This window comes from Zea mays, chromosome 1, assembly GCF_902167145.1.
Source record: "Zea mays cultivar B73 chromosome 1, Zm-B73-REFERENCE-NAM-5.0, whole genome shotgun sequence".
Classification (NCBI taxonomy): Eukaryota; Viridiplantae; Streptophyta; class Magnoliopsida; order Poales; family Poaceae; genus Zea; species Zea mays.
The window spans coordinates 246,327,981-246,345,543 of NC_050096.1; positions in this window are offsets into that span (position 1 = coordinate 246,327,981).

A 17,563-nucleotide genomic window follows, 5' to 3' on the forward strand; every position below is an offset into this window, starting at 1 on the left:
ATTTGTTCTCTTTCTCGATGTCGCCTTGGGAAGCTATTCTTGATGTCGCCTTGGGAAGCTAGGATTGTACTTCTTCCATTTCTTTTATTTGTCGTCTATTTGGCGTCAAATAAAAAAAAGATGGAGGTAGTATTTTTTTAACCTTTTCGTTTTTTTTAATTTTTTGAGGTCACCGAAAACGGAAAATCACCTAATTTCGTTTTTTCAGACCGGATGGATTTTGAAATTTTTAAAAACGGATCTCAGATGTTTTCCCGAAAAATCCTGCTTTCTCGCCGAATTTTGTTGTTTTTGTACCAAATAGAGATGAGTAGTTTCGGAAAAAATAAATTTTGATAGGATTTGTTTATAATGTGTATAACTCATGCTGTACAATAAATAATAATAGTTTCAGGCATAATTCGTTCATAAAAAATCATAAAGGTCATATATATGCAAATAGAAAATGCAATTCGAATAAAATACAAAGCAATACAACTTTATAATAGCGACATACTACTTTATAAGAGATTTGAATAATATTACCTATTTAGCACCTGTGTGTTTAATAATTAATATGGCCCTCCACGCGCTACGTGACTCAGCTCGGAGTGGACTGCTGTCTGTGGACGCATCACGCCCGGCTCCACTTTCTGCCCGTTTGGCTAGAGGTGTCTTTTCGATTTGCAAGTGCGGCTTAGAACTGCTTTGATGAACAAGAAATGATCCAGTCGCCTTTGCCAAAATGAAAAAAAGAGAAAGGAATCGATGCATAAAAACTACCCTTTTAGGACGTGTGTCTGTATCTAATCTATACCTCTGGACACTGGTTAGGCTAATACCCATGCTTATATTCTTCAGGTCATTCTTTACCCTTGTAATGTACTCGAGGGCAAGCATTAAGGGAGCATTTGCCAGAGAATGTATGCAATTACGATAGTAATTCTCATGAAGGATTGATGCTAAAAAAGTGAACCAATTGAATATTTATAGAATGACTGAGTTTATTCACTTCCTTTCATAGACCCACTAAAATAACTTCTCTCTTAATAGTTATCACGAATGTTTAAGTCTAAAATGTGGATTGACTGATTGAGTTTTTTTACTTCCTTCCATGCAATGTCTGTTTTTAGAATGTCTGACTCAATAAATGACTTCTACCTCAGTTATCTTATGAATGACTGAGGTTAAAAGATGGAATGATATTCATAGGAATTACTGAGTTCGTTCACTTTCTTTCATGTCATACATATTTTTTAGAATGACTGACTCACTAAATGTCTGTTATCTCAGTTATTGTCATAAATGCCTAAGGCTAAAAAGATGGGATAACTGAGTATTCATAAAATGAATGAGTTTGTTCACTTCCTTTCCTGTAATGCTTGTTTTTTGTATAATGACGGCTACCTCAATAATTCTCATGAATGATTGAGACAAAAGATGGAATGGGTGACCCTGATAAACCCTAAGATAAATATGTCAAGTGAGATTTAGTTTTGAAGCTTTGACGTGACGAACACAATGATAAAATCAGTTTTCGATTTTGACACTCTATTTATGCGTTCTTTCATGTCATGCATATTTTATTACTATAAGTAGAGCCAAATTTGAGTAATAAACCCAGTTATTACCTAGAAGCACTCCCTCCAAGATGAAATACCAGAGATCAAAATTATAACCATCATTGCTAACCATCATCATAAAAGTAACCAAAGTTCTTCTAATCAAAGATGATCCCAAGGCCGCTCATAACCGTGAGCACGGCTGATATACCAGTTTCTAACACTCTGCAGAGGTCGCACACTTTACCCACAAGTCATGATTCCCTTTCTGCCCGGGGTTCTAGCCTCCCCATTGATCACTACCAAGGTGACCTAGCAGGGTCTCACTACGTAGCCTTTACAAAGATTTCCCAGAGGTCATAGTCGCCCGTTAGGTTTCTCCAGTTTGATAAACACAGTACATCTCCCCAAAGGAAGGGTGACTAACAAAACCAAATCAAGAACCTCTACAACCAACCTCGATAGAGCAAGTACTATGCCCGGACCCCATTGACGGCCCTACGACAAATCCAACTACTCCTCTGGTTTCTCTAATTAATCAGCTAAGGGCGTCCCATTCCACCCTCATGGTTGCACTGTTATCCCGGGTTGTCACTCCCCAAACAGGTCCTTACGGAGAGGTACTCAGTAAACAACCTGAGTCCCCTAAATTATCACAGGAACATCATCGGGATAACATCATCGTATCATAAATAATCACATCATGTTCATTGATTAAGTTAAAGCAATAACATAAGCTAACCATGATTAACCCAAAAAGGTAAACAGGGACAAGGTAAATACAAACTAGTCAATCCTTAAGTTTTAATAATGTAATTTGGGACAGCGAATTATAAGTAAGTAGGACATAATAGGTCAGATGACACTTGCCTTTACCAGGTTGTTGCTCAGGAAGATCTTTGGCAACACACTCAAGGACCACGAGCTGCTCGTTATCTAAATAAAGCGATCATACATTCAATGCATTTGGAAAGTACAAATGAACAACACATCAAACATGTACAAACATTGGAACACATCTCAAAAGGTATAGTATTAATTAAAGAAGAATGAGATCAAGTTATAAAATGAACTAATCTTAATTATGAGTTGATTACTCTTTAAGTGTTGTCCATGATTACATAATCTAAAACTATTCATTTTATTGAGACCTAAAAGTTAAACCAGCGATTAATTCTTATATTACACATTATTAAACTCACAAGATTAACCATCCATTTACTCCTAGGGTTTTCCTTTTTATTTATTCTATTAAAGGAATAAATCTACATATACATTAATCTTATATTCTAGGTATAAAATTAAAGTGTACAGACTATAGGTGAACATAATTTATTTGGACAGAGAATAATCTTATGAACATTTTGCAATTTGAACCACTAAATTTGGAGTTCATATGAAAAAGATATGAAATAAACAAGTTTTGAAGTTTAAAATATGAAATTAGGTCTAATTCTGTAATTATTTAAAAGCACAGTGGGCTGTTTAAAAGAACACAGGGGCCTGCGCGAAAACCAGGGACGGCGGGTTTATTTCCTAAAACTCGAGGGTCTCTTAAGCAAAAATACCCGCGAAGCGGTACGGGGTCTGCTCAGCCGTTAGATCTAAAATCAATGGCTGAGATTAGATCCGCGGGCGAGCGCTGACAGGTGGGCTCCGGGCGTCAACAAACTAGGGCGGGGCTGACAGGCCGGACCCAGCGGCCAGGGCGCGAGTGAGGGGGAAGAGTGGGGAACGGTCGAATCTGGATCAGAGGGCTGAGATCAGATCGGCTCTGATTAAACCTAAACCGTTAGATCTCGGATGGGCGCCCGAGATCCAATAGCCGGGGGCCGGACATGAGAGCGGTGGCGCCGCTCGGTCTCGCAGCAAGGGCTCACCGGAGACGAGAGGGACGGCCACGACGGGGCTCTAGGGGCTTAGGGAAAGGGTCAGACACATCCAGGGCGACACGACGAACACGACCGTGGGTATTACGCCGGCACGGGAGCACCAGAGGGCACAACCCGTGACAGAAAGGTATCACGACGGCGTAGACCTACTCCGGTGAACAATTGCGCGACAACCAGGACTATTAACGGGGAAATAGAGGTGCGGGGAGGTTGCTTACCACAAGTGCGAACCTAGGAATGCTTGGAGGACGACGGGGAGGCGGTGAGGACGCGGGTCGACGGCGGCGGCTCTCCGGCTGCGCAAGAAGTGCTTCGATGAGCGTGGACCGAGCAACCCAGAGGAGGAAAGGGCGAATCAAAGGGCGTCCCGAGCTGTAGGTGATGTGGCGGTGCTTACCGAGGCCACAAACGCGACGGGGACTCAACGGCGGTCGCGGAACGACAATGGTCTTCGGTGAGCGGCGACGGAGCTTGTATGGTCGCGTGCACAGGGTGAGAGAGGGGCGAGGGGGTTCGACTGAGGGCGCAAGTGAGAGGGGGGAAGTGGGCAAGCGGGGCACGGGGCTCAAAAGGGGCGAGGACGTGCGGAGGTGGCCGGAGAACGCGCGGTCGTGGGCGCGTCCGCGGCGAGGGACGTGGGCGGGAGGTTGGGGATGGACTGACGGGTGGGGTCCACGGGACAAAGAGAGAGCGGGTGCGCGAGCGAGAGGAACGACGCCGACAGATCGGCCCCACAGAGCAGCGAGAGAGAGAGAGGGAGAGAGGGCACGCGGGTTAGCGCCGACAGGCGGGATGCGCCTGTCAGGCACCGAGAGCGCGCGGGCGCGGGGCTGGGCTTAATGGGCTGACTTGGGCTGAAATTGCTTTTCCATTTTCCATGGAATTTCTAATTGCTTTCCTATTTATTTTCTCTAGGGTTTTCAGTTCAAATTCAAACCAAGTTTCAAATTTAAATTAAATCAAACATGTGCAACAATTCAAAGAATGTTTGGAGCTCAACATAATGCAACATTTCATGACTCCTATGGTTTTGACAAAATAAAATAAATAATCCCTCCCTAATTAAACTAATTCTACAAAAAAGAAAAGGAGAGAGAGAAACTAGAGAGAGAGAAGAGTAACACCCGAATTTGGTTGATAATTTGAAAGAAATTTTATACCTCCAAATTCAGGGTGTTACAGTGGGGAACTAATGCGCCTTGTATTCTTATGAGATGACTCTACACATTTTTTGTGCTGATCCGGCTGCACCCTTAGGCAAATTTTGCGCGGATTTGTGCGTCTTCTTATGAGACAACTTTGCACCATTAGGTGTCTCAGCGCATTTTGTGCTGATCTGGCTGCACCATTAGGCGGCTTTTGCACGGATTTATATGTCGCACGTGGTGGTGAGACTGCATGTCTCATCTATCGTGATGACTTTGCGGCTGTCAACTATTATGGCCGCCCTGTGGAGGGGGCATTTTGACTGGTTGATGGGATTGCGTAGGGGTTTTTGCTTATTATTACAAGGTACCACCTCATTAAAAACCTCACCCCCTTTGGGAGGAAAAGAGTACGGGCCTCAATGTTCGAAAGTGTTAGTGTATTACAAAGGCTCACGTGGCTCAACAGAAGCGAAGTCCATTTAGTGGTAAATTTTTCTCAAATTGTAGAAATTCGAGGAGTGTTCGAGTTCGACTTCTATCTGGCTTGATAGTTTGTAGGAACTTGGCGAAGTTTTTTTGATTATGAACGGACCCTCTCACTTTGGCTCTAGTTTGCTTTTGTTTTCTATTCTAGCGACTCATATGAGGACGAGGTCTCCTTCTTCAAACTCTTTGGGCTTGACTGCTTTGTCCCTCAATGTCATGGTGGAGGCTTGATACTTGTGTAATGATTGAAGGGCCGGTGCACGATCGCTGTCTAGGAAATCTTTCATCATTGCCTCATCGATGTCTGACTCTGCATTGGGGGCCATTCGCGACGATCCATGCTTGAGTTCCTATGGGGTCATGGCTTTGGCTCCATACATGAGTCTAAAAGGGAAAAACCTGTTACGCGACACTCTATTGTGTTAAGCCCCCAAAGGATCTTGGGTAATTGCTCAACCCACTTTCCTTTTTATCTTTGAGTAACCTTTTCTTGATGGTTGTGAAAATTTTTCCGTTCGCACGCTCGACAACCCCATTGGATTGTGGGTGGTAGACGGAGTCGAAGACTGTCTTAGTTCCTATTGAGGCACAAAAATCACAAAAATCCTGATTGTCGAATTGCTTTCCATTGTCTACTGTTAATTTTGAGGGGACACCGAAGTGACAGACTATGTTCTGCTAGAAGAACTTTTGTGATGTCTTCACTATTATTGTGGAAACTGCCCTTTCTTCTATCCATTTCGTGAAGTATTCCACGACAACAAAGGCATACTTGAGGTTGCACTGGGTTGTGGGGAGTGGGCCGACTATGTCAAGGCCCCAACACTGCAATGGCCAGGTATGAGCGATTATGCCATTTCATGGTGAAAACTTCTAACAGGCCTCGCAAGAGCGCACTACGCGGTTTGTTGCGCAAACAACTCTTGGCCAGTAGAATCCTTGACGCATGACTTTAACGGCGAGGGCCCTAGGTCCTGAGTGGCAACTACAGACTGCTTTGTGGACTTCAAGGAGGAGTTCTCTGCCTTCAATATCTAAAATGCACTTGAGCAGGGGCTGACTAATGCCTTTTTTGTAAAGCTGGCCCTCTATCATTGTGAATCCCCAGCTTCGATACTTTAATATTTTGGCTTTGACATGGTCTGTAGGGCAATAATGCCCTTGCAAGTATAAGGTTATGGGGCCCTCTAGTCTTCAGTCATGATTAAGTTTATGATACTTTGGCCATTGGGTCCTTCTATGATTCTTAGGCCTTCGGGGGTTTCTTACCGCGGGGGTTCCGATCACGTGGAATAATACGTTCGAAGGCATGGGATCACCTCTGGCTGTAGCCTTCGCTAGCATGTCAGCTTCTTTGTTCTTGTTCCTATCTATGTGCTAGAGTGTGAAACCCTTGAACTATTTCTCTAGGCTTCGCACTGCTGATAGGTATTGCAGGAGGACCGACTCTCTTGCTGCGTAGCCTTTTATTGATTTGCCTGCCGAAAATTCTGGAGTCATTTTTCACTATGCAAGTGTTTACGACGAGGGCTTTGAGCTTGCGGAGTCCTAAGATGAGATCTTCATATTCTGCTATGTTATTTGTGCACTTGTCTGACTCGAGGGCACGACATATCTGTATTTGGCTCTGGATGGTGATGTGATAATCACGGTGGTGCCTGCCCCCACATGGCACCAGTCACCATCATAGAAAATTCTCTAGATTGCTTCTGTATTGGGATGGTTCGAGGTTAGATACCATGTTTAGTCGACTATGAAGTCAGCGAGGACCTGTGATTTTATTGTTGCTCTAGGAACAAAGGCGATGTTGTAGCCAAAGAGATCCGCTATCCATTTGCCTATTCTAGAGGAGGCCTTGGGATTGTTGAATAGATCACTTAGGCTTCGATCTATAGGGACCCTTATCTTGTGCACCTCAAAATAGTGTCGTAGCTTGCGTGATGCCATGAGGACTGCGTAGGCTATTTTTTCCATTTGTCATGTTGCATTTTAAATTGGTGAGGACCTCGGAGACAAAGTAGATGAGATACTACTGTAGTTTGTCGTCCTTGGATCTTTATTGTACCATAGCTACGCTGACCACTCTGTATGAGGCTGTGACTTATAGCAATAGCGGTGAAGCAGAGTCTGAACTGATTAGATTTGTGAGCTCTGACAAGTACTCCTTAAGTGCTTCAAAGGCTGCAGCCCACTGTGGGCCCCAAGTGAAGTTTTTTGCTCCACACAGTGTTTTGAGGAAAGACAGACTTTGCTCTTTAAAGTGTGAGATGAATCTGTTCAACGTCGTGAGCCTTCCTGAAAGCTTTTGGACATCTCTAGCTAACTACGGGGGCGTCATGTCCAGTATTGCTTTTATTTTGGCTGGGTTCGCCTCTATGCCTCTCTGTGATACAAGGTACCCAGTATCGTGCCTTGACGGATGTTGAATATGCATTTTTCTAGATTGAGGCGAATTCTGGCTTCACCGATGTTGGCGAATGTTTCCGCAAGGTCGGAGAGGTGATCTTCTTTAGTTTTGCTTGCGACGACTATATCGTTGACGTAAGTGAATAGGTTGCAGCCCATCTTGTTCTCTAGGTTGGTTTTGGTGAGCCTTGAAAATGTGGAGCCAACATTTTTTATGCCTTTGGGCATGCACAGAAAGCAATATGTTCCAAGGGGGTAATTGAACTTGTCTTCACCTTGTCTTCCTTTTTCAAGTGGATCTAATGGTATCCTGAGAAGAAGTCTAGCAAATACATTACTTTGCATCTTGCCGCTGAGTCGACAATCTTGTCTATCCTTGGAAGGGGGAAGTTGTCCTTTGGGTAGGCCTTGTTGAGACTGGTGAGGTCTATACACATTCTCCATTTACTATTCTTATTCTTCTTCACCATAACGACATTGGCGAGCCAGGTTGGGTAATCGATTGGCTTGATGAACTTTGTTTCCAGCAAGCGGTGGACCTCAGCTTTTGCGGCTTCCGACTTCTCATCGGACATTTTGCATAGTTTTTGCTTTTTGGGGCGTATTGTTGGGTCAGTGCTCAGACTGTGTTCGATGGTTGTGCGACTGACACCGATGAGGTCTAGAGCTGACCATGCAATCCTTGTTGCGATTCAAACAACATTTTGTCATCTTCCGCTTCACTAAGGTCTTCGCTGATCAAGACCGTTTGGATGGAAATTGTCTTATCCAGGGGGACCTTCTTGGCCCTTCATTGCTCTGTATCTAGGCCTTGGCTGGCTCTTCTTTTTTTAGGTGAGGGCCTCTAGGGTCCTCGCCTTCAGTGGTAAGGCATTGTATGTTGCGTTGACTGTGGATGAAGTCTCTCTCGCTGTTACAGGCAGCTTGCTAGTCCCCGTATATGGTTATTACGCCCTGGGGGCCTAGAATCTTCATGCACATGTAAAGTCCGTGTATAGCCGCTTCGAGCTTGTTTATGGACCATCGCCCCATGATGGCGTTGTATGGGTAGACCATGCCGACTATGTCGAAGGTCACTTGCTCGCTTCTTGCATTAGGGGCTATGTCGAGGGATAGTGGTAGCTCTATTTTGCCCAGCGGGAATGTTCCTTTTTCCTCCGAAGCCGTATAAGGGGTTATCATCTTGCTAGAGCAGGCTGTGGTTTATGCCCATGCGGTCGAAGGCATGTAAGAAAATGATATTAGCTAGACTTTCGTTGCCGACGAGGACTTTATGCAGGTCCTAGCCCACGACATTGTAGTTTATCACCAGCGCATCTGCGTGGGGCGCGCTACGAAGGTCGATGTCCCTCACATCGAAGGCAACCAGAATGTGGGACGTCTTTGTTTGCACCACTGGGCCAGTGAGGGCGACGTGATTGACCCTTCGGCAGTGGTATTTCTTCTGTCACTTGCTCTCAAATTCTGCGCTATACCCTTCGGTGATCATATGGATGACTCCCTAGAATGGTGGGTTGGCGAATTCTTGTTCTTATTTCAGAAGCGGAGGGGGTTGTTGGTGGTTTTCTTGTGGTGGCGGAGGTTGGGGTGGTAGTTCTAATCTTTCTTGGTGCTGCAGGCGCAACTGTTGGGGGAATGCATGGTTGTAGTTCTGGTGTTGTTAGGGGTGATATGGGTGGTCGTTTTTATAATGGTGATGGTGGTATTGGTGAGGGTGGTAAGTGTGGGAAATGGTTCTCTGGTTGTTTGCTAGGACGGTTGTTGCCATGCCGTCTTTGGTTTCCTTGATTTCTAGGCAATCTATAGTTGGGTGCTTGGCGTCTTCGCCATGGAACACGTAGTAAAACTATCTATATTGTGGGGGCCTCTGCCTTGGCCTCTACCTCTTGTTGCACTGCCAGTGCGGCCCACAAGCTACTCCTCTATTTATTTGAGTAGGCTCTATGTAAATAAGGCTAGTTTAGGAAGTCTAATTAACCCTATATAAATAGAGGAGTAGGCTATTTAGTTTAGTATCTTTTGGCTGCCAATTGTTTTGGCCTAGAGTTTTAGTGCTCTCACACTTTCTAGGTAGTCATCCATACTTATGGCCTTCTATGACGAATAGTCGATGACAATAGAGTAATTCGTCATTAGGTCACCCTGTTTATGATGATTTTTAGAAGATGACTCAGTATAGTGACGAAAATTTAGTCTTTGTCATTAAAACTATCATAACATACTCAAATATCATGTTTGTGACAACCTTCTATGACAAAGTATGAATCGTTATAAGAAGAAGTCGTCATAGCCTTCTCATTATTATATTTATGATAGTTTTGTATGACAATACACATATGTCATAAATATATGATGTATTTCTATAAAACAATATTATTATCCATGTTAGCTCATGTTACCCACCACTAATGGCAGGTCCTAATGCCACATAGGCTTTCATGTTTGACATGTTGTCACACATGACAACATGATTTAAATAAGTAAAATTTTAGATAAAAATAAACAAAAACGAAAATATGATTTGCTTGATACTATGACCTAAGGGCTGGCCAAAGCCTCTTCCTCCACTAGATTTTGACATATTTATTACTAAAAAGGTATCTTATTTGAATTATACCCACATATTTATTATCAGGATAAAATTTTCCCTAATATTTAAATGAATATAGTTTCTTTATCTACCTATAGAAAGGGCGGATTCAGACCCGATTCTCCCAGGCCATGGCCCGAGGCCTAGCCCATCTACTAAAATAAGCCCATATCTTTTATGGGCCCTTTTACCATCCCTCTCTCTCACCATGGCGGCCGCCGCCACTCGCCTCCAAATCGGAGCCGCTAGCCTCCCCAGACGCCCAACTAGGGGTGAAAACGGGTAGGGTACCCGGAACTAGTATCGCATACGGATACCGATTCGAGATGCTTTTTGGATATAGATACAAGTATTTTATCTGTTGGGACGGATACGGGTACGACCCGAATAAAAATGTATCTGATACCTATTTCGGGTACCCTACCCGTTTTCACCCCTAGTTGAGCGTCTAGGGAGGTTGGTGGCATCTGATTTGGAGGCGAGTGGCGATGTAACACCCTGAATTTGGGGTATAAAATTTATTTTCTAATATCCACCAAATTCAGGTGTTACTCTCTCGGTTCTTTGCTTTCCTTCTCTTTTTTTCTTTTTCCTAAAAATGGAGAAATTATTTTGTTTATTATATCTATAAGCCTAGTAAAATGAAACCATAAAAAGAATCCTTGATTGTTGCATATCATGCCGAGATTTTTTATGTCGAATTGTTGTGTTTGTGCATCAATTCAAACTCATTTAATAAATTTGAATCTTTGGTTCAAATACTATATTTAGATTTGAATAGGAATAAATAGGAAGAGAAAATAGCAAAATAGAAAAAAACAAAAAGGCCCAGCTCCACTTCTTCTCCCCCACCGGCCCAGCTTCTCGCGGCCCATTCCGCGTCTCACACCGCGCCCTGCCCCGTTCCCGCGGCCCAGCAACGCGCGCGACCCACCCACCGCCCAGCAGCCGCGCCCCCCACGTGCCCTAGTGTCGCACCTCGTTCCCCAGCCGCTCGCGCTGCTGGGCCCACCTATCAATAGCGCCCCGCTCGCGGCCCACGCGCTAAACGTAGGCACGCTCCCCGCCGCGCTTGCCCACCCCAGCGGCCACACCGCACAGCAAGCAAGCGCGCTCCCCGCCACGCCTTTCCACTCGTCGTGCGCAGGTGGAAGACGAAAATCATGGCCACGATCTCGCCCAAGTCGTGGAAGTAAGGCCCTCGGCCCCCATGCAGTTCCTCACTCCCCTTGCCTTGCCTCACGCCCATACACGGTAGCCCCTCGGCGCGGCTCGCCCAACGCAGTGGTCCGGCGTCCCGTGGCGGCCAGCGGGTGTGCGCGGCAGCCTGCGCGTGCCCAGAGCGGTGGTCAGGTCCGGCGTCACGGCACCCCGCACCGAGTGCCTGCTCTGGTCGCGCCGATGGTGCCCGCCAGTCGCCGGTAGTCCTCGCATCGCCTCGACCCGCGCTTGCTCCTCGCCGTCCTCCCCTCCCCTGGTCGCGTCGAGTTTGCCGGTCGCGCGAGCTCCATCGTCGGCCACGGCGCGCTGCAACCCCTCCTCAGGCCACCTTCTCGCCATTACAGCCGCATCGGCATCGTCTCACCACGCCCGGAGCCGCCTCACAGCCATTCACCAGGCATCGTGCCCGCGCAGCTGCCTCGCCGACGCGTCCGTGCATGTCCTGTTGTTATGTGGAGGAGCCTGCACAACATCCACAATCGCAAGTCCGCATCTTGTCGTACGTCGTTGACTTGCCTTGCTGTCGAGTGGTCGTCGAGCTGGGAACCGCACCTCGTCATGGTCGTCACACCCGGCGTAACTCGTCTGCGCAGCCCTGGCGCAGTCCGCGCGGCCTGTGTAGTTCAGCCCAACCCTTTGTGCGACCCCGACGCAATAGCCTCGCCGTCGTCATACCTCGCCATGAGCTCACCTAGCCATCCATCATCGTTGCGAGGTAAGCTTCGTCTACACGTTAGTATCCTTGTTTCACCATGTCACACGTTCTAAATAATTAATTATATTTTTGTCTAACCAACGTTAATTAATTAGACTTTTCAATTAAACTAATATATAAGTAGTTAACTTGCGCTTTATAAATACTGGTCGACATAATTAATAGTAACTCAAATGTTTTGCTCTAATATTTGTTTGATATAAATGCGACGACTATTTAGTTTCATCATGTTTCGTTCGCGTATGTCGCGCGTGCTGCTCGCCTGCTTCGTCGCGCATCCTTCGCGTCTTGCGCAGCGACCTGCGCACTGCTTCCGAGTTATCGCGCGTACCGCTCGTGCTATCCGCACGTGTCGTTGTTGTCGTTCGCGTGCGCTGTCACCATCCATGTGTGTTGCACGCGCAATTCACGCACTTTGGTTAATCGTTTCGCTATAATCGTTCATGCATAGTAATTCATTCATATCATTGACCAATTGATGATTTAATTTATCTAAAATATCTTACGCTAATAATTTACACTAACAAAAATCAACTTAGAAATATAGTTTTGCACGTTTAATCATAGTCTAGTGGTATTTGCATGGCGCGTCGTGTTTAGCCGCGAATTGTTAATTGTTCAATACGTTATGCATCGCAAACCTGTGTCAGCTCGTTTTAGTCGTGTCAACTTCGTGACAACATCGATTCTATATTAGTAACGTTATCTAGTCATGTCGCGAGTTTAATTGATTAATTAATTATCTATCCTCTTGGTATTCTATAGTTATTCAAAAATGACCTTCTATTTAAAACTAGGTTGTAGTTTTTAACTCAAGCTTTTATAAATATAAATTTTTATTAACTTGATTAATACCAGCTTAAATACTTTTAATTAATTAATTATTTGTTGTTGTTCACGCACGACATCGCTTGCGCGTCATCGTGTTGTTCGCGCGCGTAGTCGCATTGACTCACGCGTGTCGCGCGCTGTCGTGCGCATTGTCTCGCGTGCCGCAGTGCTGTTTCGCGCACGTCGTCACGTGTCGTTCGCGAGTGCCGCGCGTGCCGTTGGCACGCGTTGTCACACGCCGTTCATGTTTGTCGCGCAGTGTCTGCGCGTGATAATAAATTGATTTGTCTTATAAACACACATGTTAACGATGTTAATGCATCTTTTTATATATTTTAGATAATTAACTTAAGGTTCGTTCGACTAATATTTATTAGATTAATATCCTAATTAGATTAATGTGTAGTGTTCCACTTGGGCCTTTTATAAAAAATATTAACATGGTAAATATTAACTTAACTACTTTCTATTTATTTAATATTTGTTTAGTATAAACGTGTCACCTATTTAGTTTTCCTCGCCTGTCGCGCGTGCTGTTCCGCATGCGATGGCGTGCTCGTTTGCGCGTGCTATTTCGTGTGTCGTCAGCGTGTGATGTCGCGCGTGTCCGCGCGTCGTTCGCACGCTGTCGTGCTGTTTCACGCGTCGTAAATTCATCTCGCATAGAATCTCCCGTTTTAATTAAATTACTTATTTATTTGACATCTGTTGGTGTAGCATATTAATCAAAACTGAATAGCAGCTATAATTTATGTTTGATAACGTCGAATTAAATGTTATAGTTAATACTGGTTTAGCGTAAACCCATTAACTTCTTGACCGTAGCTTCGACTTCGACGTTTCTTTTCCTCGTGTGACCATAGTAGCACGCTCTATTTCGTATTGCATGTTTTATTATTATTATTATTATTATTATTATTATTATTATTATTATTATTATTATGTTTCTCTTTGAATGGTGTAATGTTCTTATGCATATATATGTTTGTTTGCTTGTGCATGTTTGTCTTCGGTTTGCGTCGTGAATAGATTGCGATCCGTTTCTGAGCTTCAAGGAATCAAAGGTCAAGCGTTGGCGACCAAGTGATCCAGTTCTTTGAGTTCCACGAGATTGAACACCCTGAGCATCTGTTTGGTGAAGGCAAGTGTCTTATGACCCATTATGTCCTATCTACTTATAATTCACTGTCCCGCATTAATTAATTGGAAATCTAAGGATTGACTAGCTTTGTATTTACCTTATCCTTGTTTACCTTTTAGGTTATCATGGTTAGCATTTTGCTATTGCCTTAATTTAATCAATGAACATGATGTGAATATTTATGATACGATGATGTTATTCCGATGATGATATTGTGATATTTTAGGGGGCTCAGGCCATTTTCCCTGAGTACCTCTCCGTAAGGACCTGTTCGTGGAGTGACCACCCGGAATAACAGTGCAGCCAAGAGGGTGGAATGGGACGCCCTTAGCTAATTAATTAGATGAACCTGAGGGTGTAGTTGGCTTTGCCTGAGGGCCGTCAATGGGGGCCGGGGCGTAGTGCTCGCTCTGCCAAGGGGGGTGTAGAGGTTCATTCGATTTGGTTTTGTTAGTCACCCACCTTGGGGAGGTGTACTGTGTTTGTACGACTGGCGAAACCTAACGAGCAGCTATGCACCAGGGGAATCTTTGTAAAGGCTACGTAGTGATACCCTGCCAGGCCACCTAGGTAGTGGTCAATGGGGATTAGCTCTCCCAGGGTAGAAAGGGAATCATGACTCGTGGGTAAAGTGTGTGACCTCTGCAGAGGGTTAGAAACTGATATATCAGTCGTGCTCACGGTTAAGAGCGGCCTTGGGATCCTCTTTGATTAGAGATACAGATGATCTGAGATACAATGATTCTATTAATGGTTTATGGTTCGATGATGATAATGATGTTCCTCGATGAGGAAATGGTTCACGGGTTGGTTATATGATAAAACTTGGCTTCTGCTAATAATAAATACCTGACCAACTAAAAGCAACTGGTTTGACCCTAACCCCACATAAAGCTAGTCCACCTCAGCCAAACAGGACATTTGCTGAGTACGTTGATGTGTACTCACCCTTGCTTTCACAAAACACCAGGTTGCCTTTGGTGCAATCTATGCTCAGGTAAAGAAGAAGGCATCGAGGCGGATCTCCAGGAGTTCCAGGACTTCGGCGAGTTCGAGGATTAGGTTAGCGACCCCCCTGTCAGCTGCCTGTGGTGGGTTTATTTACGTTGGCTACGTTTCTATTCTGTGTACTTTGATTATATTATGTAAATGACTCTAGTCTTTCATATTATTACTTACTCTTTATTGTTATTCAAAGCATTATGCTATGATGAGTCATTTATGTAATCGCCGTGTACGTGAATTTTTGATCCTGGCACGTACATGGTTCGCGTTCGGTTTACCTTCCAAAACCATGTGTGACATAAGTGGTATCAAAGCCTTGCTGACTGTAGGACCGCTATCCTAGAGTAGCACTGACCGTTTTAAGGACTTACTGATTTTTACCTCACCTCATCCTTGATGCTGTTTCAAAATATTAGTCACGTCGACTAATTCTATGTTGTGCTTCTATATGCCCCCTTGCCAGAAGTATTTTATTCTATTATGGTCTAACCTTTCTCAATCTACTAGATCTGATCTTACTCTTGTGCTTACGGCATCTTTGTAGATGCCCCCTGACCATAACCTTCTTGTTTTTTTGGATTCGTCCATCTCCCGTCATTAAATTGCTACCCTTTGACTATCTTTATTCCCTTACTATTGACATGCTCATACTCTTAGATTCTTCCATACTCTTGTTTCGAATACTTGCCTCTAAATTTCTACTGCCTACTTATACATTTCAGTTTATATATCCATGACCATCCTGTCTTTTGAGATCCTTTCCTTTTCTGTTGTTAAGTCACTATCTTTCGGCAACTTCTTGTCTCTTGGTATCGGTATGCTCATCTCCTTGAAATCTCTCATACTCTCATTTTTTTCTATGCTTACCTTTATATCCCAAGGTCTGGTTAAGATATTTTATTTTACTTGTCCTTGACCACCCTTGTTTCTTGATGATCCATGAGCGGTAATTTTATTTTGCACGCCCGTGGTAATCTCGTTGCTTCCTTATAACTTCCCTCGGTAATGAATTCTTACTTCAACCATTCTATTGAAACATCACCTATCTTACCTTGATTGTTTTCTCCACTTCGTCAGTCTTGCCTTAACTCTGTCCATGGTTATGCTTTTCATCATTATCACCTTTACCCTTATCACCTCTATATTTTACCTTGATGTTTATCTTATACCGGCCCTTTGAAATCTCATCTTTTCATCTCAATCTGAGTGTTGTACTTTGCCTACTTTTCTCTTGGTCGTGTCCTCTTCTTTGTCACCTGAGAGTTTTTAACTCTATCCTTTGTTGTGCTCTTATTTGTTATTTCCTTTACCATTCTCATCACTCTATCCTACCTTGTGATTACATTATGTATATTATCTAAAATCTCCAATCTCCTATCTCCATCTGAGAGCGGCGTTTTACTTACCTCACCCTTAGCTATATCCTTTTTTTACCACGTGTAATCTTGGACACAACTCCATTCTCCGTTGCACTCATACCACTGGCTCTCCCATGCCTTCATCTTTTCTCTCATACCCTTGTCTGTTATCGCCTTTGACCCTTGCTATATTGAGGTATTCTACCTAAATTCTTATCTTGAACTTGTCCTTTAAAAGCCTCCCCTTTCTTTCAACCTAGTTTGAGAATTGCAAGTTACCTATCTCTCCCTAGATTTCTTTTCACTTCTTGTCGCCTTACAGGTTTTGTCTTAATTCCATCCTTTGTTGTGTGTTTTATTTGCTATCACCATCACCTTGTCGTCCATCGATCTTTCCTTGATACTCATCTTTATTCCTACTCTTTAAAAATCCACTCTCTTCCACCTCAATTTGAGAGTGGCAATTTACCATCTGGCCCTTGGATGTACCCTCTCCTTTTCCATTTGCAGTTCCTATCTTAACTCTATCTTTTATGGTACTTATATCCTTTGTCTTATGCCTATTTACCTCCTCTCCTACACCCTTGTACGTTATCACCTTTAAAACCCTCGTGATATCTATGCCCTTGTCTTCCTGCTTACCTTGAACCTACCCTTTGAAGCCTCCTCTTTTCCATCCTATTCGGGGATAATGCCTCATCTATTTCATCATTGACTGCTCCCTTTCTTTGACACCCTATAAGTTTGGTCTAAAATACATCCTTTGTTGTATGTTTGTCCGTTATCACCTTAACCCTTGTCATCCCTCGATCTTTACCTTGATGCTTATCATGTACCCATATTTTAAAGCTTCCTCTCCCATTTTAGTTCAAGAGTGATGTCTTACCCACCTGCTCCTGTTCGTTCCCTTTTCCTCTGACGCGTTGTAGGTCTTGGCTTTTGCTCGATATCACCCTTACCCTCCTAATATCTAGATCTTTCCATGATGCTTATCCTAAGCCTACCTTTTGAAATATCATCTTTCCCATCTCGATTTGAGAATGGTGTTTTACCTATCCTAACCTTGGTTGCATTTTCTCCCTTGTAGATTACAATTCTTGCTTTAACTCCATCCTTTATGGTGCTCGTGCCCCTATCCCGCACGTCTTGTTCTTCTCCTCGTCCTTCGACAACCTTAGAGATTAGTTATTCCCTTTTCAAGAAAGACCACCATCTAACTAACATTAACG